This window comes from Protopterus annectens, chromosome 13.part0 (genome assembly GCF_019279795.1).
Source record: "Protopterus annectens isolate FY-2018-M chromosome 13.part0, PAN1.0, whole genome shotgun sequence".
NCBI lineage: Eukaryota > Metazoa > Chordata > Ceratodontiformes > Protopteridae > Protopterus > Protopterus annectens.
The window spans coordinates 1,002,604,761-1,002,630,745 of NC_056747.1; positions in this window are offsets into that span (position 1 = coordinate 1,002,604,761).

Consider the following 25,985-nt stretch of genomic DNA (forward strand, 5'->3'; position numbering starts at 1 on the left):
CTCCCTTCATGGGAATGCCCAGGACCATGACACCATGGCCTACCACATCTGGGTGTGGACAGCACAGTCACTGATGGACCAGTGAAACTAATGCCACTGTGGGAGCATGATCAGGCACAGCCATGTTGGCTATCAGCAGATGCTGTGGCTGACCTATGCCCATGATGATGTCAATTCCTTCCCAGCAGTTGTTTCATCACAGACACTGTTTTTTCCATGATAGACACTCCTCAGCTCATCACAGACACCTCTTATTCAAACATGAGGAGGGACAGCAGGCCCCCTCCAACCACCCCTTTGACACCTCTCTGAATGTTTCACTGTATACATAATGCACGCCATTACTTCTTGATTATGTTTCACTGTACACATAATGTACACTGCTATTTTCAAGCCTGTATAATCTACAATTCTTGTTTAGCACCAATTGTGTACTATTTTACTGTTCAACCTGCAATTCTTGTCTAGGATCAATTGCGCAGTATGTTATTGTTTTTGTTCCATTATTTTCAGGTCTGTATTTTAAGTCTGTACTTGATTTTGTCTTTGTTTTAACATAATTTGTAAATATTGTACTGTTTCTGGAGCTTTTCACTCTGGGTCTCCACTAAAAATGGGCTCCTGGCCCAGTCAGGTTATTCCTGGTTAACAAATATAATAAATAAATAAATGTCATTCATCAGATCCAGTGAATCAGCGACACTGTGGAAGGCAGTCAAGCATGTCAGACTGTGCCACATCCACAACTTGAACATTTGTCTGGAGCACCTTACTGAATATGCCTGTGCCTCCATGATGGCCCTAAACATACATTGAGTGACACAAGAAGAGACACCTGCACCAGGTGGAGAAGGGACAGCAGGACACCTCCAAGCACCCCTATCAACCCTCCTGCATGGCACCTCAACAACACTTTGGCCACAACCAAACAACAAGCACTGATGCCACAGTAGCCACACTTCCCTGCTGAATGTCCTCACCCTCCATCTATCCAATATCTGTGGGCTCAGTGGACTAGGTAAGCATAGGCCTACTGGCCGTGTCCAGGAAAATGAAGTGGATGACTGGATATCAACCTCTGTATCAGATTCATCCTCTGCACCCCCTGACTGTGCCTCAGTTTCACCACCATCATCATCAGTGTCTGATGAGACATTGACATCAGGTGGCACAGGGCCAACACTCCCACTGTCATGATCACCTGTGATAAAAAGGGAGAAACACAGGCATACATTAATACCTGTACTACTATGGTGTAATATATGCTAAACAACTAACAGTGCTGCTACTATTACAGTATGTATATATATATTATAGTACAGCAATATACACAACAGCCCTAAAATGACACATTATGATATTTCTTTAAATTAATCTACAGTACTGAAATAAATTTATTTGGCTTGCCATCTGCAGGAGGCATATGTTGCTGGATCCCTGAATGTCCTGAAATAAGTTAAGCAAGAGGTAAGGGCAACATCATCACATTTAACAGTAAGACAGGGGGTACTACATGTACTCTTGTATATCTGCATTAGGTGTACGTTCAACAAGAAAGTGGCTGACAACTCCAAAATGAGCTTATCATTGTACCGATCTTCAATCCCCCCTCCAAAAAAAGGACATGTGACACAGAAGTAACTTTTATTTTATTTATTTATTTTTGTTCTACTGTACAACAGTATGCAACTGGGTATATAACAAATCCTATCTGGAAGCTCTTCCTGGGACTCAGAAAGATTGCTGCCTACTTCAATGACATGTTGCGGTCCACTCTGTTGTGAGTTGTCCTGCTGGAGGATATTTGCCAGGAATTCCTCATTGGGGGTGAGAGGTGATTCTGCAACAGACTCACCCCTGGTTACACTCTGGTCTCAGGCAACAGCAGCTGCACACCTCCATGCAGACATAATCATGTCAGTGGCCCTGTGGTGCACTTGCTTGTATGTCTGGCTGTAGCCACCCACAGAATTTATGTTGGCAACAATCTGCTGCCATACTCTGAGCATTTCTTGCATATTGGGATGACCCCTTCCTAGAAGAAATGCACGATGTTGAAGGAGCGCAACAATGATGATTATTTTCGGCTCTGCCTCAATGACAGCATGTGTCCTAAAAGACAACAGAATGACGATGCACAAAAGTATCACATAACTACAAAGTAACTGTTACTAGATAAAGCAGTAAAGGTAGGCAGTCTGTAGTGCTCACTGCAAAAACATGAAGCAGTCTATAGATGTGACATACTAATGACAGGCAAGATACAAAACAAGGAGAGTAGCAAGGGTAACCTATCTTTGTATGTGCCGTAGCAGTAATTTAACTATGCTCCCCAAAAAGAACAGTCCATTCTAGTTTGTGACATAACAGTAACCTTTCTTTACTCCCCCACCCACAAAAGAACAGGGACATGAACCATTTTGCTAATAAAATATCTTTGAAATGCTAAAAGTGTTTTTAAAACACCTGTCCCTGAAACATTTGTACATATGTATCACACAGCTTACTATTTTTATGTATCGTCAATCATTTGTACCTCTGAAATGGCTTGACAACATGACCATGCCATCAGTTAACTTCTACGTAATGCATATAGATAACAGTGTAAAAGGCTTTGTTTCACATTATTCATTAATATATTCCAGCATATGCATTATGTAGGTAACAAAATGGGAGCATATCTCCTGGATTTCAGTACTCCTCTGTAAAGATATCTTTGGAAATATTTTTTGAAGTCCTACAAACATGTGGCAAGTGTCCTTGCCATCAGTTTGGCTAGCTTTTTATAATTGAGTAGATTATTAATGAATTTCATCTGTCTTACCTTCTGTTTAAAGATGCTAATTACAGCATAAAAAGCTGAATTCCATGCTAATCAACCATTCTGGTGGAGCTATTCAACAAGTTATAAAGCAACCATGCAGACTCCATGCTGTTTTTCCTGTGGATTTCAAAAGTAGAGGAGTACAGATGCAGAAAGCCTACACAGACAGAATGTTAGGAGCTGCTGCTGTTTAACTCCATTTGTATGTGCTTCAGGCTGCCAATAGGCCTAGGCTGAGACAGAGAAAAGTTTTCAGGCCACAGTTAACTTATCACAACATACACGGTATGGACATTGTAAAGTGCTACAGGGTGGACAGGGACACGATACAGGAACTCTGTGACCTCTGTCAGCCAGAACCTTTACCTATTAAGACTAACAACTCCTAACAGATACCTTATGTATACAAAATATTAGCTGAATTTGGACTGTAACCTCCAGAGAGAGGGGTGACCACAACATAGTCTGTTGTATAGCGAATTGGAACAAATCAAGTGTGTTATGAAGACACGTGCAAAATGGAGAGTTATGTATGGGACAATTTTTTGGGGGAGGGACAGAGAGAGGAATGTTGGAGTAGGAATATCTGGGGGAAGTTAGTCAGGCAGGTGAGGCAGCAACTGCAGACAGGCAAGACAAACAAGACAAGAGAAAGAGATGGTGAAGGACACAAGAGGTGGGTGAACACCATGGTTGAGGAGAGGGTGGAAAATCCACATCCCATGCTTATCAAGGCAGTAGGCAGCTGGAATCTAGTCCGAACCCAGTGGACTGTCATCACTGTCACCTCACTGCACTGCTGGCTGCAGTGCCCAATGTCGGCATCTCCTATATGTACTCTGAACAGGATGGAGAGCAGGTGCTCCATCCAGTGTAGGAGTGCACCCACAGTACACCACACAATCCTATGCACCATCCCTGGCAGTTCCTGTCGGGTGATAAACTCACCATCTCTGCCACTGCTCCCAGAGGGAGCCACAGCCCTATTGTCTGAGGCAGAACTACCTGAGGGGCCAGGTAGTGTAAGGGAGGCAGAAGGGGTGCTATCAGGTTGTGCACCAGACGTGCTGGGCAGTGGTGCTGTAGCCAGTGGAATGGAGACAAGAAGATCCTGTGTGACAGGCCTACACCACTGTGCAGTGGGAAAAAACAAAAAATAAAAAATTTACAAAAATAAAAAAATTAAAAAAAAAAAGAGTGAAAAGGGTTGGGGTGAGAGAAATAAAAAGGAGAACATTAGTAACTTCATATGTGACATACAAAACATTGGTACAATTATTTGACTCTGTTCTGTTACCTTTACTTTTAACATGACAAACTCCTAACAGCTTCATTACTTTTAACACTACCCAGTTCATAACAGAGGTACACTATAGTACAGATTGCAGTCTTCAGTCCTTGATGTATGTATACATTGCTGATATGCATGTTCCAATTATACTGATTACAGTTTTCAGAAGGCCATTTGTGCCACTGGTCTAGAGGTATGAAGTTTCATAGCAACAATAATGAAACCTAACAGTATTGTGTATTTGGGAAGTGTGATTTTTGGACTGCAACTGATGACTACTGTGTAATACTGTACTGTTATTTTGTCCTGCAGACTACTGCATGCATGCTTTCCTTTTACAGTTTAGATATGCATGCTAACTGATATTTGAGAATATGGCACCATTGCTTTGTGCTACAGACTAAGGCATGCATTGTTTCTTTTACATTTAAGATATGCATGTTCAATTTGATACAACCATATTAAATACCAACTAAGATGTCCTTAACATTTAATGCTACTGAATTACTATACAAATTATTATTATTAAAATACTGTTTAGACAGTACTGTTCATATGAATACATACCACGTGCTTCTTGCTTCCTTAACAAACGTGCAGCATGGGACCTGACATTCAAGGCTCGCTCCATAGCAGCTGTGGGAAAAAACAAAACAGACAGAATACCATTACAAATACCAGTCTTGACCATATTCAACTTATAACTCTTGCAATTACACACTGAAACTGATACTTACACATCTGTGAGTTGAACCATGTACTAAATTCCCTGATCCAGGTTATCCCACTTCCTCCTCTGGAGGTCATCAAAGTGATGTCTGCATTGTTCATCTCTGTAGGGGATACCTGTAGCACTGTCAAAGCCCTGGCAATACTATTGCAGGCTTCAGACTTGTATTCTGAGCCTGAAGAGTCCTGCTGCAGCAAGCAGGGCCATTGCTCTTTAACTAGGAGTCCAACAAAAATTTTGAACTCCTGGACACCACACCTGTGCACCCAAAAGCACACTCCCTCACCAGCAACTCCAGATATGCCTGCCATAGCTCAAACTCAATGCAGATTGAGCATTGCCAGCCAATTGCATTTTATATCCTAATGTTTTCTCACCAATTGCATGTTTAGTGCTAACGGAGAGTGCACACATTTTGGTTTTGCAACATTTGAAAATGTTGTGCAGGCAAGCACTGCAATTTAAAGATTATTTGGTATACAGGCACTTGTGTAAATGTACTAGTCAAATGAACCATGTCTATGATTCTCTTACACTTACAGCTATTACCACAAGAAGGTTGAGAAAACAGTTGTGTATATTGCACTTCATTGCAATAATCCGCAATTTCACAATAGTAAAGCAGAATTTGCACACCCTGTACTAGAACCCCAGACCATTTATACTCCACACCTACATGTAACATATGCTGCCACAGGATTAGTAACATGACATGTCTTATATTAGCAGTTATTGTAAAATTCTCATTGTTAATTTTAGCACAATGCCACTAGCCAATAATATTAATTGAAATCATTCTGGTTTATGTTTGCGGCTGTCTGGGTCCTATCCAAAGGCGCCGGAAGTTGTTGAAGACTGGGGGGGGGGGTGAGAGGGGCACTTAGTGATCTAAAAGGAAATTTTTTATAACTATTTAATACCACAACATAGGTTCACTTGGAGGACATTTTAAGCTTAGCCAATTCCCTTTTGGTGCTTGATTCTTGAATTAACATTGTCTGATTGGTCTTACCCATCCCATGGCTGATAATTGTATATTAGCCCTAGTGAGAATAACTGTGATCATCCCATAGATAACTTGAGGGGACCCATATAAGGGATGCAGCATTTAGGAACTACCTCTATCCATTAGTGGCATGAGGGGCAATACTGGAGTACATTTTCTATTGCCCATCCTTAAATCCAAGTTGCATTTCTGGATTTTATTTTTTTACATTTTATAGCACAATGCACAAAAACTAACAGATATCTGCTAAAAAAAGCAATACTGTCTCACAATGAAAATAGACTTGACATTAAAATGTCTCTGCCCTTGAAACTCACATTCATTGAAACAGCATTAAAACCCACACCACATCCACAGAAAATGTATCTGGCCATCGGTGGATATAGATTACCTTTGGGCTGTTTTCAAATCAGAGGCCCCTTGCACACAAAACAAGAAACATACATGCGTTCTTCGATACACCTTCCTGACTTTATTAAATTATATTCCTTGTATATTACAGCACACTTGTTAGACTTAAGTTAGAGCGCATTTTAAATTTATTGTTTGAACATTTTTCCAGTAGGCAATGAAGCAAAATGCATGCACCAATAATGACAAAACTGCCCTATTCAGAACATTTCCATGATAACAGTCTACTTCTACACACAATATGTATTATATATATATATATATATATATATATATATATATATATATATATATATATATATATATATATATATATATATATATATATATATATATATATATATATATATATATATATATATATATATACAAATACAGAATCGCAGTAGTGTAAGCCATAGGCATGTTGCTCAGCTTCTTGCACTTATTGTCAGTTGGGGGGGCAAAAGGCCAAACACCAGGGGCACATTTTAAACATTGCTTGTATAATTTTGGAAAGTTGTTTGCATAAAATGTTGTATTATCACTGTACATTTTACTGCCAAGTCTTGAACCCAGGACTCTGTGCACTATAGTCGGAGCAACATACCACTAAGCAAAATCAGCAGTTTCCTGAGAGACAGGAAGACAAACTTAAATGGCTATCATTTAGTGAATTCAGTTCTCACTTATCACCAAAGTTCTCAAACTTCTAGCACAAAAATACAGAACAAAGCCAAATACAGTCCCAAAATAGGGGCACATTTCAAATACTGATCTTATAAACTTAGAAAATTGCTAGCATAAAAGGTTTTGTTTTACTGCTTCTGAAAAATCTGAGATTTAATGAGGAACAGAACAAAACAAAAATGTGAGGCATAAATTCACAAGTGATGGTGGCTAGGGACTTTAGGCTCTAGGTTTGAGCCAGTGCACCTCTAGTCACCAGATGCATCCTGTTGGAGGCATTTTCACACATACACACAGAGTTTTCATTCCAAACTACACAAAAAAGTGAAAATGAAATAGCACTTAATGTTATCAAATTTAACCTGCATCTTTTATCAGATTCTAGCTACATATGAATATGTTACAGATCAGTTGTTTAATAAGGTATTAACATTCAGTGCCACTCTGGGTAAGAACCTTTTAAAATGTGCATCCAGACAAATTACAGGAAATAAAACCTTCCTCTGTTTTGCAAACTCTCCAATTGTTTTACTTTTAAAAATAATATCTGCAATTCCTTCATGGCAGGATTAAAGTGTTTTGAGTAAGTGCAGAACTAGGCTATTTAAGGATCATGAGGAGCTTTTACTCCATAACAACCTTTGAAATATAACTTAAAAACATCTCTTCCCATCAGTATATTGTGCACTGTGTGCATTCTGCATCTCTTAGAAAGTACACTTGTGTTGATATTTACTGTATAAAACACTCTACGTGCACCAAAAATCAAACAAGTACATCACTGATTAATACATTGTTTGCATAGGAACTGTAAAATAGCTATTACAGATTCCACAGTAGCTGCTCTTTTAGATGTTGGCACCACCTTTAGGATGGCAACAAGGTAAAGAAATGTAAGCTGCAAACTTCCCAAGAAGAAAAAACAAATCAGTCATCAAAAGCAGCTGCTAAATATAAACACAAAAATTAAATAAATGAACATGTCCATATCTAGTCATTTACCAGACTAAAATAATTAACTTTATACCTGGATGATAGAACAGTACCTTCTGCCTGAATGGCAGTTTGAAGGAATCCGCTGCTCTGCAGGTGTAAGAAAGGAAATCAGCCATTCCCAAATGGCATGGTGCATACCCCTTGTATTCAGACAGAAACAGCATAGTTCCATGGCTCTGCAGTTGGAAGAAAAGGAAATCTGCTGTTCACGAATGGCATAGTGCATAAATCCTCCGGCGACATCCTGTATTCAAACAGGTGTGCATTCAGGACGGTTGAGACGTCGCAAGTGCTGCAAAAGCTGATGCAATTGCGCACCCGGGATGGCTGATATGTTGCAAGTGCTACAAAAGTGTGGGGGGTGCCCACCTGCCCTTCCCCACCCCTCCCCCCTCGCTCTATGGTTCCGGTGCCCATGGTCCTGTCTGCAACCTATGTGGTCCATTCCTCTAGTTTGTGTACTGCTGCACTTTCTGCAAACCAGGTGAGCACATTTCTGCCAAGTGGTGCATCATGCAAACACTCACTTCAAAAAAACAAACAAAAAGAATAAAAGGGAGACTGTCCAGATTCTTGCAGAATGTCCAAATGATTGCATCATATTTTTGTCCTGTTCCTTGCAAAATGTGTAGTTTTCTGGAAAATCACTGAAGACTGAAATCAAAACATAATGACATACATTTCAGTTTTGTACTTCATATCCTTCAGAAAAATACATGCTAAAGCAAACCCTATTATTCTACCTACTTTTTACAGTTACCAGAGCAATATAGTAAATCTGTCCCTATTTTTGGCCCATTGTTCCCCCCCCCCATTAGTTTAGTGTGGGGTGGTACAATCCACATTAAGACTACAGGTTTTGTGGCCAGCAACTGCAAAACCTTGCTTATGTGCACAGTGCATCATTAATGTTCATGGCACAATGCCGCATCATGAGCAGTATTGTGCACGTGAACACTCCATGTAGGCTCTGTGCAGAACTTACAAGGAGTTTAATGAATCTGGACCTCTGTCTTTTATTTTATTTTTTTCATTTTATATTATTTCAAAATATTTTTGAATGCTAAGTTCATTGTAGTGGTTGCATATGCCTTTTTTCCCAAAATAACATTTTGTACAGTGCATATCTAATAACAATGTGGTGGAGCCTAAGCACAGTTAATATATATGTATATTACCATAAGAAATACTTTGCATCTTTGTATGCAACCTATTTTGTCTTGCTTCCATTTTGTATTAGACCACAAAAAACAATTCTCATTAGGATGGTAGATAAAAGATAATCTCTGCACACTGCAGATTCAATACTAGGGCTTAATTCAAAAATGTTACAGAAAAGTGTAAGCTTGGTGTATGCCTCATGGTAACCATTTCCAGTTCAGAAACAGCCCTGCCACAGAGCTGTATGACAAAGTGATGCAGTACCGTGTTGTGCTCTCTCACCAGCCTACCAAAATGTTAATGAAACATTCCAGGTGAGTGGCCTATACTAATTAGTCATGTGTTCTCCAACTGGAAATACCACTGATGAGTTTCCTTAGCCACCCATATTAATAAACATGGCAAAAAGCTCACATTCTTCCATTTTTCCAGTGGCTGAGATCACATTAGAGGTAAGTGCTGGGAAGTTTAGCAAACAGATAGTGGTGGGAGATATGTTCATAGGTTCATAGGAGATTACTAGGCTAATGGCACTAGACCATTTTCAAGCTTAGCCATGTTATACCTGTGCACCCTGATTGACCATAACAGATGGTCTATATTTGCTGCTCTAGTCTATGATCAGCACCAACTGCCCCTGTTCAAGAGAAACATAGTTGCTACCCCCAGGGTGAATTTATGACCTCCTATCCAATTGCCCAAGTTGCTTTTAAATAGGGCCATTGAGGAGCTTTGCTTCATGTGAATTGGGAGTTTATTCCAGAGGAGTGGCAATCTCTGGGAGACATATCTGTCTGTCCAACATATCCTGTTAATGTCAAAGGCTAGGTTAAGATCCCTGGAGTGAGTGAATTTTGCCTCATTTGGCTTGCGGATGTGCAGCATTGCCATTAGGGCTGGGTCAGAGACTGCTCTGTAAGCTTAGCACAGGTCACCTCTCAACAGCTTGCAGTATTCAGAGTACAGTGACAGATCTTTCTGTCTATCCACATAGGTCATGTTTTGAAGGTCTTGAATTTTCTTTGTGAGAAACCCTTCTGGTCTCTCCAGCTGCTGTAGGTGTCTGATGAGGTACATACAGAAGGGAGTTCTGTACTCTATTAGTAGTCTGATGAGGGTCAAATACAGAGGAGTTATAACATCCCTAGTCCCGGATGCGATGCCATTAATTATGAGACGTGCAACATAGAAGGCTTTCCTTTCCACTGTGGACATACGGTGATCGAAGTTTAAGTATTATTAACGTGTATTCACAAATCCTGCACCACTGAGTTAGAGCTTAGGGAGGTACCGTTAACATTGTAACTTGCAGGGACCTCCGCTTTGCCAAAGTGGATAGCAGTGCACTTTTTTGCATTTAGCTTAAGTCCATGGTTTTGGCATCAGTCATTTGTCTGTGTTAGCCCCTTTAATAAGATGTAGATATCATTAGGGGACGCAGTGATTGCACCCAGTTTGCAATCATCAGCGAACTTGGGTAAGCCACATACCATCTACTTTTGCCTGAACTTCCAAGAAGTAGATTGTAAATAGTAGAGGTCCCAGCACAGATCCCTGTGGTACACCACTGGTAACTGGTCTGCTGGTAGAGGTGGAATGCCCAACTTTGACTGTATGCTTTCTGTCGGTGAGCCAGTTGGCTATCCATCTAGTGACATAAGGATTAATTCCCAGTTTTTTAATTTCTCCAAATCTTTTGGGTTTCTAATACCATAATGAGAATGGACCACATTCCTAAGGTAAAGTATGATTAAAGTTCATGAAATTAGTATTGTTTCAATCTTTGATGCCAGCCAAAAGTGCTCTTTGCAGCACCCGCATTGTGCCCAGTAATGACTCCTTCTGCAATTCACATGGGGTCACATGGATTGGTTTTTTTGTGTCTTTCAGCTTTTCCCGGTTAGGGGTTGCCACAGCGGAACTCCAGTCCACTAATGATTGGTAGTTGATTTTTACATGGCGAGTTACCAGTCCTGACACACAACCTTCAATGAAGGTACGCCCATTCACGCATGTCTCCACACAGAAGACGCTCTAGCTGAGAATCGACCTGGACAGCGTCTTACTGTGAGGCAACAATGCTACCATATATAAATAAGATTGTAGATTCTTTTTTGTCTCCAGCTGGGAGAGTTTCTCAATGATGCCTGAGTGGGGGATTGTGACAAAGACCTTGGCTAAATCAAGATAGGTGGTATGTACTGTTTTGCCTTCATCCAGGGCTTTGGTGACATTCTCAAAGAAGTCCACCAGGTTTAATAAGCATGATCTACCTTAAGAAAGGCAAATTGGGTTGGGTCAATAGTTTTTAGGTTGCTATGTCTTTGTTAATAAGGTGCATGATAATTCTTTGCATCGCTTTGCATGTATGGCTGGTCAGAATTATGGGTCTATAATTCCCAGGACCATTTAATGGACCCCTTTTGTGCAGGGGGATTACTGTTGCTGTTTTCCACTCTGCTGGAACAAAGCCAGTGCTTAGGCTGTGGTTAAATAACATGCCAACTAGTTCAGCTAGGTCCTGTTTTAGACTGTTTAGTAAGCAACTTGGGGTGTTTTCTGGTCCCATTGAGGCTGTGTTTTGGCCTTGGAGACCACAGTTATGACCTTATCTTTGAAGAGACTTGGTAGAGGACTGGTGGCTGGTATGCTTTGAGGTATGACTGGTAGGGACAGGGTGGTGAATTTTGCACCAAATCTGTCAGATAGCAGGTTGGCAATTTCCTCGGGTTCAGTATGTGTGGTACCATCCACTCCTAGTTCGGTACAAAGCTGGGCCTTCCCTTTTAGATTTCCGACGTAGTTAAAGAATGCCTTATGATCATCCTTTGCTATGAATGTTAATTTAGCTTCATAATTAGCTTTAGAGGACTTTACAAAATATCTGATTTGCTTGTTCAAGCTGTGGAGGGAGTTCCTCTTCTGCTGAGTCATCTCCCTCTTCTTCTTAGACATCAGTTTCTTCCTCTTATTATATAACCTATTTATACTTGAGGTCCACCAGGGTGGCTTGTTTTGTTGTGAGGACCAAAATTTGATCCTGTCAGGTACTGCCAAGTTTATATAGCTGTATAATTGTTTATACAGGGCATTTGTGTACAACTCTGCATAGGAGTCTTTCCAGTTGTGTTAGCAGTGGGTTTAAAACTACTTATACCATCAGTTAGTAGGCTGTTTGTCCTGGAGAAGTTTTTCATTTTTTTTAGCTATTGTGGTGGTGGTGGTGGGGGGGGGGGGTCAGGTTTGATTGTTACGTTGATTGAGATTGATTGTGATCGGACCTTACCAGGGAGGGCAATACACAGGAGGTAGTGCAGTGACCCCCTGTGTTGGTGAGTACTAAATCTAGGACATTTGAGCCCCTTGTGACTAGTATTGACAAAGTCCAGGAACCTCAGACCAAGCATGTTTGTGTTCATATATGTCTCCCAGTCGATAGAGGGATAGTTGAAGTCACCCATGACCAAGTTGTTTGGCTGTACAGGGGGTGACTGTAGTAAGTCCAGGTAAGCAGTGTGTTTCTCTTGTTTCATGGTGGAGGACCTATAGCTAACAATGATGTGGAAGGAGGTTTTACCTACAGTTAGTTGGACTTGGATTAGTTTAAGAGAGTCATATTAACTACTCTCGAGGCAATGTCAAAACAACAAAATTTCCAACAAAAAAAAAATCCACTTGTGACAACCTCAAGGTTGAAGATGGATACACCTCTGTCTTTCATTTTTTCACACACATTTTTTGGTCTGAACATATGGAAGGCATTGCAGTCTTGAATGGCCGGGGTGCTGTCTGCAGCCTTGAACCATGTATCAGTTACTGCACAATCAGCATCTTCCAAAGTGAGCAGTGCTTCCAGGGAGTTCAGTTTCCTGTTTAGACAACTAGTATTAAGCAGCATAACCTTGAGTTTGTCACAAATGGATTTTTTTACATTGGAAATGTTGCTGTTTTGATATTGCATAAAAAGTCACTATGTGTGAGGCAAGTATCTTTGCCACTAACCAAAAACCAAGAGGCGACAGGTGAAGACCATCCCTGGCAAGGCAGAGTGGTCTGTTGATCATGTCTTTCCAGGCTGACAGATACTGGATCCCCATGAACTGACACAAAAAGCTAATTCAACTGCTGAAATCAATCATTTTTGGGTTATACTGAAGCATCATCCTGGGTGAAGGTAGAATGCTGCTTAGGGCTAGGGACATACCTGCCTGGGACACATAATCTGAAAGTTCTGTCATGTCTCTCTTCATATAGTCCAGAGAGGTACATCTCACATCATTCACCCTAGTGTGCATGAGTGCATATGTGACTACTTGTATGAGTGTAGGCAGAGGGCTGAGTGGTCTCAGGTGAGCAAGCACACATGCACCTATGTGTATGTTTGTGCTTAATGATATATATATATTGTGATTGCTTGTTGATATACATATATATATATATATATATATATATATATATATATATATATATATATATATATATATATTCAAGTACCTTTCGGGACCCACTTTAGCAAACGTGCATTTTATCGAAAATGCATTTTCGCTAAAGAAAATCAAAAAAACATGCAGTTTGCATGTAATGTTAGTTGTACATCAACATGTAGTGTCGATGTACAACTAAGCAAACTCTTGTTGAGATCATGGTACAGTGGGGATAAGGGAATATTCCCCTTTCCCCACTTTAGTGCGAACTCGGAGTGAGAATATTAAAGTAGAGGGGGTGGGGGCAAAGCCCTGCACATGGGGGGTGCAGGGGGGCTTGCCCCCCTGCATAATCATGTTTAGTGTGTTTTTTTTTATTTAGCTTTTATTTTTATTTTTCCATGAAAGTGCATTTTCGATATAATGCACTTTCGGAGAAGTCAGTTTTTGGAAGTACGGTTCGATGAACCGTATTTTTGATAATACAACGTAGATCCATATATATATATATATATATATATATATATATATATATATGGGTCTACTTTGATCCGTTGAAATTACATTTAACTGAAACTCACTTACCCACTGATCCCAGTTGTTCAAAACTTCAGTTATCCGAAAGCACTGACTGCCAAAATCTTTTCCATGTGAAAGGAACCACTTGGCCACCATGGTGAACTTTGCCCTTTCTTCAATGTAGTGCAATCTCATAATTGGAGTATTTACGTAGGAAGTGTGTAGGGGTGAAACCCCCCACTTTGGTGGGTTTAGTTTTTGTCCATGTAGGTTTTTGCCTACAGCTACCATCTTGTCTCTTGGGGAAAGAGCTAAAAATTAATGGCACTAAGTGACAACGATTCCCGGTTGGAGGGGGGGTGCACTCTGGCCAGCATCTTCTTTAAAGAGGACTTGTGTGCATCGCACACACACACCAATGCAGATTTAAACACAGTGCATGGAAGTTAAACTAAAACTGCACCAAAGAGTTTTCTATCCCGCTGCCAGAGTCATGCTTCCAGGTAAGGAGAGTTGAGAGCAGTTTTTCCTGGTTCATGTTTTATTATTCCTTGCCTGAGTGTTTCACTGGTTCATATTCTCCTGTTGTTTTTGCTAGTTCATGTTTTATTGTTCTTGCTTCTTGCCCAATTACCTTCAGTACAAGAAACAAGAGCCTGAATTCTCTACCCATACCATCACTTGTGATTCAAGGAGTTGAGTTCATAGCTCTCAACTGTCCAGGTTCTCACAGAATATTTGGCTTATACTTTTGGTCTGTTCCTCTTAAAATTTGTGGTTTTCTGGCAAATCAGTGAGAAATGAATTCACTATATAACAATAACCCTTTTTTTCAGTCTTTCTATCTTTCAGGAAACACATGGTAACACAAAACACTTTATTCTAGCAACTTTCTAAGATTATGCAAGCAATGCTTGAAATGTGTCCCTGGTTTTGGGCCTTGTTCCACCCCCCCCCCCCTCAATAAATTTTGAATTTTCCCAGATTTCTTGTCCTGCGAAGTTGAGAGATTTAGTTGAGTGTCAAGTAGATTTTACAAGGAGCTGAGAACTTTAGGAGGAGAGGTTTAATGCTGCTTATGCCACATTTGTTTGTACTGTTAGTAGCACAACAGGTAGCATACACACTTTTGATGCAGAAAGCTGTGGGTTTTACTCTTACAGTATACAGATGAATCACTGTTTCGGTACTGTGCTGTACTTTAAAGGGAGTGGATTCTGCAGTCCTGTGAATGTTCTTCTTTGGTGGAGTTACCTAGCAACAACGGACCTGTTATCAGCTTGCCATCCATTCCCTGTTGCAATATTACTAGCTTATCATGTTTTTAATGTCATATAGGCAATTTATTCTTCAAGGGCAACAGACACTTTGTAGATGAAACAATGAAATATAAAGTTGTTTCCAGCAACCTGTTCATTAATTACAATTCCCCTTAATGTGAAATTATTTAGATGACTTTTACTTCTGCAGAAATTTTGTATATTTACTGATGGTGGATTGTAATGACAGACATCTAAGTGGCCTTTTATGGTTGAAATTTTCAGACATGGGTAAATTTGTCATTATTGGCTCATATGTTTTGTTTCATTGCTTACTAGAAGACTGTTCAAAACTAGAAATTTAAAACACATTCTAACAAGTGGTGCTGTATTATACAAGGAATATAATTTAATACAATCAGGAAGGTGAATCAGAGAATGCATACATGTACGCATGGCCCTAAACATGTGTAAGGAGCCTATTGTTTGAAAACAGCCAAGAGGTAAGCTTAGTCCTCCACTGGCCAGATGCAAAATGAATGTGGATTTTCATGCCATTTCAATGAATGTGAGTTTCAAGGGCAGAGAATTTTAGTGCTCATGCTGTCTGTTTTTATTGCGAGACTGTATTGTTTAGCAAATGGCTCAGTGTTTGTGCTATTTTATTTCAATATCTGTAATCACTGTAGATGTAAATAAGAAAACAATATGCATGCTGACAGGTTTGAACACTGTTTATGGCAATTGAGTAGAAATAGCCAAGTAATGCCACACTGGAGTGGCTGGGGAGGGGGCTGCCGCTGGAGCAGTAGGAGGTTGCTGCAGGAGGGGCTGCTCTGGGGGGGGGCCCAATCTAGTACCCTGCCTAGGGCCCCATTTAAGCATGATCCAGCTCTGGTATTTTGCACTATTTACTATAAATGATCAGAAGTTGGAATGAAACAATGAACTGTCAGTTGTTAAAAAATAATAAGTACTTTCATTCTGTGTTTGACAAAGGAAAGAAAGTACTTATTTTTTACAAGTGACATTTCGTTGTTTCATTCCAAATTCTGATAGTTTATGGTATTCACTGTTATTTAATAATTAATAAGAGTCATATTGTTGAACATTTTAGTGCAGTTCTGTGGATTGTGGACCTCAACTGAAGTGGTAGCAGCCCACTCGGTACATTCTGGGCATTTATGAAGTAATAACAGTAAAAATAATGACAATGACTATGATGATGGCGATAAAATAAGACTTAATGCAGGCAAGAAACTGGAATAACTTTGCTGTTACTGTGTTTTCAGGCATTAATACAGTTTCTTCCTTGCCTTAACTCACTTTTCATAGGTTCATAGGTTCATACTAGGCTATCTGCCCTAGGGCATTTATAAGCCTAGCCAGAGTGTGTTTGGCTTTCGCCACCCATTTTAAATTAATTTTGCTATGCCCTTTTTTGAGGTTAGTATACTGTGCCTCTGTCTAACAGTGACACAGAAGTGATACCCGGGTTAAACCTACGATCTCCCATCCACTCATCAAGATTCCTCTTGAAGAGAGTCAATGAGGGACTCTGCCTAACCTGGACTGGGATTTTATTCCAGAGTGAAGGGAGCCTCTGGGTTATGAATCTGTCCCTCCAGCATGTCCTATTTATTTCAGTGCTGAGGTTCAAGTCTCTCGAGCGTAGCTCGATGGGATTTGGATTTTCTGAGGTGCAGCATATCCATTAATTCCGGGTTGGACATGGCTTTATACGTCAGGCACAGATCGCCCCTGAACAGGCGGTATGCCACTGAGTAGAGCTGGAGTTTCTTTAACCGGGCAGCATATGGCATCTGTTTGAGCCCTTTGATCCTCTTGGTGAGGTACTTTTGGGGTCTTTCCAGTTGCTGCAGGTGTCTGGTAAGGTACATCCCAAAAGGGGCATTGTACTCAATTATGGGCCTGATAAGGGATGAGTAAAGAGGCACAATGACCTCCCCTGATCTAGATGTGAATCCCTTCATGATTAGGTGGGCTATATAAAATGTTTTTCTAACCACTTTGGCCACGTGGTTGTCAAATGAGAGACTGCTATCAACTTGGGTCCCCAGGTCCCTAATTACTTCTTCTGTACTTAATGGATTACCACCTATGTGGTAATTTGTGGGCACTTTGTTTTTGCCAAAGGGGATGACTATACACTTTTTGGCATTTAGCTTGAGGCCATGGCCCTGGCACCAGTTGTCTGTTTCTATGAGACCCTTTTGGAGGATGCTTGTGTCAGCTGGAGAGTCGATTATGGCACCCAGTTGGCAGTCATCTGCGAACTTGGTCAGCCAGAGTCCTTCCGTGTTAGCCTGTACCTCCGAGAAATATATACCGAACAAGAGAGGTCCCAGGACTGAGCCTTGTGGGATGCCACTTGTAACTGGTTTGGAATCTGACATGGCTCCAGCAATTCTAACCATGTGGGTTCTGTCCTTGAGCCAGTTTGCAACCCATCTAGTGATATAGGGGTTTATATTTAAGCTGGTGAGCTTATCTATAATGCCCGAGTGGGGTATTGTATCTTTATTTATGAGGTCCATGATGATCCTTTCCATAGCTTTGCAGACCAAGCTAGTCAGGCTTATAGGGTGATAGTTTCCAGGATCCGCTGAGGCACCACACTGTTGCTGTACGCCACTCTTTGGGTACATATCCTGTAGTAAGGCTGAGATTGAACAGTACTTTTATGTTTGGGTTTAGCTCTTCTTGGAGTTCATGTAGGACGCAGCCTGGGACACTGTCTGGTCCCATTTATGCTGTGTTTTTTGGTTTGGAGAGGGCGGCTCTTACCTGAGCATCTGAGATGTCAGGGGGGCAGCACTCTGCTGGGATAGATATTTGCCCTTTTGGTGGGGGAGTTTGCGCTGAACCTGTCAGCTAGGATGTTGGCAATGTCTGTGGGTTCAGTGTATTTTTTGTCATTTTGGACTAATTCTGAGCATATCTGGGAATTCCCACCCAGGTTCCTAACATAACTAAAGAAAGCCTTGTGATTATCCTTAGTGTCCTGTGCAATTTTTCTCTTGAAGCTGGCCTTAGACGATTTTATGAGTGCCTGTAGTTTTTTGCTAATACTGATCAGAGATGCCTTCCCTTTTTGGGATTTTGCTCTATCATTTAGTAGCTTCCTTCTTCTATTGTATAGTTTGTTTATGGCTGGGGTCCACCAGACAGGACGTCTGCCTTTGGAGGATTGGGTCTTGGTTTTATTTGGGATTGCATGATCCATGCATTCCTGAAGGTGTTCATAGAATGCATTTATAAAGGATTCTGTGGTCTGGTCCGTATTTTCCACAGGCCCGGGGGCTTTGAAGGATTCCACCTCGGTTTTGAGGAGTGTGAAATTTGCTTTAGAGAAGTTTTTCACTGTGGTTTTCTGGGCAGGAGGTGGGGTCAGGATGTGAATATCCAGTGAGATTAGTTTATGGTCTGATCTTACCAGTGAGGGATACACTTCTGGTCTGGAGCATAGAGTCCCCATGTTGGTGATGATCAGGTCCAATATGTTTTCCCCTCTTGTGGGAGTGGTAACAAGTTGTTCCATAGTATCTGAGTTTATAAATTCTAGGAACCTTTGGGCTAGGGTGTTGGAGCTAGAGTAATGCTCCCAGTCTATGCTTGGGTAGTTGAAGTCGCCCAATATAATGGTGTTTGGAGAGACCTTCATATTTTCCAGTGTTCTCAGGAAGGCCGAGTGGGGTTCCTGGGTTTGGGAGGGTGGTCTGTAGCAGGCTATAAACTGGAAGGCAGTTTTACCCACTGTTAGTTGCACATGGATAGTCTCTGATGCTTCGTGCTGTGCCACCAACCTGGAGGTGTGGGTATCTTTGACGAATATTGATAATCCCCCTCCTTTTGTGGTTCAGTCCAAGTTTTGGGGCCAAAAAGCATGGTATGACGTATAACCTGGTAGTGCTGGGGTGCTCTCGGGATCCTTGAACCAGGTTTCTGTTACTGCACAGATATCGATGTTCTCCATGCTAAAGAGAGTTTTGAGTGCGTGCATCTTGAGGTTTAGACTTCTAGCGTTGAGTAGCATTACTCTTAGTTTCTTATCCCTTGTGATACCTATGGAGGTGGGTTTGTCTTTTGAGCCTTGCCTAAAAAAGGCACTATGGGGGTAGCAAGAGCCTTTGCCAATATCCGAAAGCCCAGGGGTAACAGGTGCAAGCCATCCCTAGCGAAGCATCGTGGCTTGTTGAGCATGTCATCCCAGGCTGACAGGCATTGGATCCCCTTTGAATGACACCAATACTTAAGCCAATTGTTGAAATTGATCATCTTGTCTTCATATTGTGACATCATTCTTGGTGAGGGTAAGATGCTACTCAAGGTCAGGGTCATACCGGCCTGGGCCACATGCTCAGAGAGCTCCTCTATGTCTCTTTTCATGTAGTCCAGGGAGGTAAGTCTCAGGTCATTCACACCAGCATGGACAATGACTGAGTCATATTTGTACTTGCCTTGGAGTGACCTGAGTGCTTGTGTTATGTGGCGGATCCTAGCGCCTGACAGGCAGCTCACCGTGACCTTCTCCTTGTTCAGCCTGGTGAGCGGGACGTCAGTGTGCCTGATGATAGAGTCACCTATTACAAGTGTATCAGGTGTGTTGTTTAGCCTTAAGGGCTGTGACTGTTCGGCACACTGGCTTTGTGAGCTATGTGTTGCATGTGTTTTGTTTTGGGGTAGCGGTTGCTTGGGTGTCTGCTTTGGAGGTCTCTGCTGCTTAGGCAGATTTTTATTTAGAGCCTCCGAGTATGTTTTTGTGTGTTTATGTGTTTGGTTTGCTGTCGTGGTAGGTCTACGTGAGACTGGAATTGTAGTGAGTGTGGTTTCCTTCTCCTCCTGACTGGTTACGCCAGTACTGAGTTGAGAGAGCTTAGCCTCCAGTTTGGCTATATGGATGCATCTCTCACATGTGTTGGAATTTGTTGGGAGGAGGAGAGGGTTGTCTGTGTACATGAGGCAGTTGTAACATTGCCTCAAGATTCCCAGATTCACCAGCTGGACCGGAGAGGAGATTGACAACTGACCTTTGGACATGCTAGAATAGCATTGGGAATTCCTTTATAATTGAAAAAAAGGGCCAATGGGGAACAAGGTACTCAAGGGGAGTTTGTGAGGGTGTAGTGATGACTTATATAATTGCTTTAGTGAGCAAGTGCCAGGTAACTTAAATGCAATGTGCTACAGGCAACTTAAATGCAAAAACGACAAACAGTAACTTTTTTCATTAATGCAAGTTGGCCCCAGTTTTGTTAGATTTTTAAAGTCATGCCAGAAACATTAATTTATTTAAAAGAACAATAAAAACTACTGTGACTTTTATTATGCTTATAAAAACGTTATTAAAGCTTCTTCCTGACTTTACTCCTTCAGTTAGGTTATTTATTATTATTGTTATTTTTCAAGTTGCCCAGTTTTTGTTGCACTTTTATATTTAATTGAACAAATAAAAAATGCAACAGGTTGAGCTTGAAAGTGGTAAACAGCTTTTGCTCACAGTTCTTAAACTTCAAAATCTCATAGCTCAAGGGATAAAGCCAACAATGTAATGAGTCGGGATAAAGATCAAAGGTCCATAATCCGGGACAGATTTTAAATATAACATTGTTCTTATATGCTTTGTCACTAGAATAACAGGTTTTGCATTAGCCTGCATTTTCTGAACGATATGAAGTCTAGAAGTCTGAAACTCAAATGTCTATCATTAATTAAGTTTTGCAATCCTCATAAATTTTCCAGAAAATTCCACATATTAGGAACAGACCAAACATATGACTCAGTCAGGCATAGTCAAACATATGCTCTGATCTCTTCACCTCTTAGGGCAAGAATCGGGAGAAAGTGTGAAAGGCTCAAAATCATGGGCAAATTTTAAGCTTTACTCTTGTCGCCAAAGCAATGGATGAAGGTAAAACAGTTCACAACACATTACCTTGACCTGGCCAAGCCTTTTGACACAAACCCCTCTTCATGTATAGTACAAAAGATGAATAATCTAGGAGCAAACACTTACACCACTAACTGGTTTGCCAACTTGCTCACAGGATGCAAGAGATCAAAATAGGGGACGTTACCTCTAGAAAGAGACTAGTTACCAGTGGAGTCCCCAGGGTTCGGTGCTGAGACTTTTCTGTTTGGCATATACATCTCAAAAGTAAAATGATCTATCAAAGAGATTTGGCCAACTAAGTTTGAGAAGACTGCAAGCTAGGAGCAGTTATTGAATCCACAAATGACTTAACCATCATGCAGGAAAGTTTGCCCCAAACAATAACTGGTGCCAGAATCCTGAATTGAAACTAAACTCCAACAAAATACATTGTTGTATCCTTTGGGAAGTGATCATCTCCAGGGAACTACCAAATTGACAATACCCCTGAGAACCTGTTTGACATTTGGAAACTTGTGTGTACAGTGACCTAACTTTTGACCAACATGTGCCCAGTCATAAGAAAGTCTTTCTATATTACACAGCTTATAAACAAATTGATTGGCGACTACATCTACAGATGTTATTGTCCCCCTTTACAAAGTCTTCATTAGGTCAATAATTTTGTATAATGCTCACTTTTGCATGTATCTGTCCAGACCCATGCAACAATTGGAGTACCCACAGAGATACCTTGCTAAAAGGATACAAGTCCTAAGCAATAGGTTTTGCATGGACCACCTCAAAGATCTATCGCTATACTCAGAATCCTACAGAGTGCTTAGAGGTGACCTGTGTCTGGCATACAAGGCATCCTCTGACCTAATACTGATGGACCTACTGAACATCAACAAGTCAAATGGCATCAGAAATACTCAGTCCAGGTATGTGAACTGAATGTTGTGGAGAGAAGGATGTATATCAAAGAGGCCACCATTGTTCCAGAACAGACTATCCATTCAAGTAAAACAAAGCTCATCCCTGTCCATATTCAAATGCAACTTGGATCTAAGAATGGGTGATAGAAAATGTGCTCCAGGATTGCCCTTCATGCCACTAAAGAATAGAAGCAGTTCCAAAATCCTGCATCCCTTACATGGGTCCCCTCAAATTCTCTATGGTATAATCACAGTTATTCTTACTAGGGTGAATATACATGGCATAGGTAAGACCAATTCAAGCACCAAAAGGGAAACTGGCTAACCTTAAAATGTCCTCCAAGTGAACCTATGCTGTGGTAGTTAATAGTTTTTAAAAATGCCCTTTTTAGATCGCTAAGTGCCTCTCTCACCCTCCCACCCTCCCCCCAACCTTCAACAGCTGCTGGCACCTCTGCATCCCTGGAAAAGCAGAGTGGTCTGTTGACCATATCCTTCCATGCTGATAAATATTGAACCCTCTTACAATGAGATCAGAAACTAAGACAATTATTAAAGTCCTTTGCATTGTGGCATCATCCTTGGAGAAGATAAAATGCTCATAACAGCCTAAGACACATATTTCAAGAGCTCCATAATGTCTCCCTTCATATAGTCCAGGAAGGTACATCTCAGGTTATCAACAAATGTTATTTATCCCACATAGATAATGACTGATTCATACTGGTACTTGTTTTCCAATGGCCCGAGTGCATACGTAATGTGGTAGATCCTAGACCTTGATAAGCAACTAACTTTGACTTTCTCCTTAACCATCTGTGTGAGATGGACATCATTGTGTCTCACAATGGAATCTCCAATGAACAGAATGTTGGATTCTGTGGTGGCTTGCCTTATGGGCTTAGAAGTAGAGGCTCCATGAGATGTGGCTCTATGTGTTAATGTAAGTGTTGTTTTGAAAGAGTGCATTTGGGGCTGCTGAGGGTATTTGCTATGTGTGCTTCATCTAGGAGGTATTTGGGGTTTAGGAAGGTTGCATTTAAGTGCCTCAGCATATGTGGGTCTATATGTCTGCTTTGAATTGTGTGTCATGGGTATCGCATGTGTACTACTGACAACGTTATTGATATTAAGAGTACTTTTATGTGAGAGCTTTGCCTCCAGTGACATTGTGTAAACACATCTCTCACGTACCATATCATTTTGTTTGAGAATTAACTGATTGTCAGTAAACATGAGGCAGTTTCTGCATTGCCTCAGGATGTCCATTTCCACCTAGCTGGTAACGGAGATAGTGGGATAGTTCATATCTGTGGCAAATGACAATTCTTTTTATTCATTAGTTGGAGTGAGAATACAAAGCAATGTCAGGAGTATCGGGTTTTTGACTCTGGGGACAGTTCTTGCCACTGCAAACTAGTTGCCCTGTGTGCAACTAGGTATTGGTGAAATTATAATTGGGCTTTTACAGGAAAAATGTCACCCAAGGTGTGTGTGTCTGTACAGGGCACTGCCAAACACTTGCTGGGAAACTAATAAGTAGACCTTGAAAGTTTAAGGATGAAGAATTTAGGAAGATTCTCTTAAGTTAGAAATAAATCAAGCAGTACTTACTGAAAACAAAGAATTAGCTTGTCAAGAATGATGAAAAGAGGAAAGTCGCATGAATGGCTACTACCTGGCTACTACTAGTGCTGGTCTCGCCACAGCTTCTCTCTGCTGGGATACAATGCTCCTTTGCTTCTTTTCTCACCAGAAGCAAGACATTAGCACCAATCTCAAGATGAGAAGTAGGCCCCAGCCTGTTTGGTGATCCACAGTCTTGTCCCAGATGAAGCATGGGTCTGTAGGTTTGGTGTAGCCTTTTCCTGGTAGATGCCTTGAATAGGAACCATACCAATCAGGAACATCAAGCACAGACACTCATTGCCCAACCAGAAACAGTCAGGAATCAATGCACTCTGCTCCTTCTCTCACCAGGAGTAGAATATAAGCACAATGTCTAAACTCTTGCCTATGAAGCAGTTATTAGGCTTTCTGGTGATCAGCAATCTCTAGGAAATAATGTGGTTGTGCTCCTTCTCTCACCAGGAAAAAACAGAAGCACTAAACCCAAGATGACTACTGAGACTCAGAATGTGGGCTCCCAAATAACTGCTGGTCTTGCAATAGATGCTTAAAGGTAAGATGAAAAAATGGGTAAATATCCAAAGCTCTGCAGTGTGCACTAAGCAGTTGGATATGAAATGGGGATAACTTAAACTTTAGCTGTCTAAGTAGAGAGTCACTCATTTTAAAAGAGCAAGACAGACTGAAAGGTGGTGCGCACATTTTTATTCTGGTTCTATGGAATACAGTGGGATGGCCAATAAATTTAAATAGCTGAAGGGGAGTGATTTCACAAAATGAAAATTTTGTGTTTATTCACAACAGCCAGTGAAAGGGGAGAAGTAAGGAGATATGTGGTCAAATGAACATAAGTGGCAGGCAACTAGAAAGACAGTTGTATTTAAGAACTCAGCAGCAACAGGGTTGGAGGGTAATAAAAAAATACAAATTTCTGTGTGACTCACAAGAGACACAGCTGTGGTCTCTTTCCAAGTTTTAATATGCACACTGTAAAGAGAACAAATCACAGTATACAAAATAGAAGAAGGCAATAAGGTAATACAAAATGCAAGCAAGAAAAAGCAAACTAACCTTTCTGTTGCAGCAAGTTGTGGCAGAGTCTTAGTGAGCTTTTCTGTAAAGCTTGATAACGTCTGGCTTTTAATATTAGATGTAGTAGGGATTCATTATAAAATGTATAACTTTTGCACAAAAGTGCCACTTCTCTCAGTAGTGGCCTATCTCAAAGGTAGCAGTATGACTGTGAGTGTGTTTAGGTATGCCTCCCCTCGCATAGGTGAACAAAAGGGCCAGGATATTAAGGCTGTGCTCTCACATTGTGAGGATGCCTGTGAGTTCAATCCCCCTACCCCAGAGTTGTATCATGAAAAATATTTATTGTATAATTTTGTGCCTCAGTCCTATAACTGCAGCAGTACATGGACTGAATATCTAAGATCATCATTATTAATTTAATGGACACTTTGAAATATAATATAGATGTTTGTATCCTTTGCCTATCACCTGTGCATGAAGTATGTATGTCTGAGAAGCATGTTTTCTTTCTATATACACATTAGTCTCAGACGTAAAACTGCACATCTGACTACAGGCACTTGTTGATTTGTGTAACTATTCCTGTTAATCCTCTATCTCTCTGCCTGCTGGTAATGATGGTTGTTGGTTCAGCTCCTGTCTACATTTATATATGCAAGCTGGCTTGTGAAATTTATGAGAATTTAGTAGTTCATCAGGAACATCAAGTTTAACTGTTTCATTATCAACATTGTAAGAACTTCAGTTTTCATTGTATTTGTATTTCTTTCTCCACTCCCTTTGTTGCTGTCCTCTCTCTTGCATACAAATACTTTGTTTATTGTTTTGTTTGATTCTCTCAGTTTATTTTACTATTACATACAACAGACAATGACTTGCATCCATTCCCTTGGCAAAGCCTGTCAGCCCTCCACAGATGGCAGCAGTACTGCCATTGCCAACACCAACACCAGAGGCAACCAGTGTACTGTATATGGACCCGGATCTGCCACATTAGTATCCACACCTCCTGCTTTATCTGCACCACCTGCTTCAGCTAGCCCTGCTTTGGAAGCTAGTAGCAGTGGGAATGATTGGGGGTATATCATAGATCGAAGGGTGGATGCCTGCATTAGCCAGATAAAGAACATGCACCATTAAGTAGTTGGATCACATCCTTGCCCAGCACTGGTTCCACGATCTGAGCTTGGGACCCGTGGT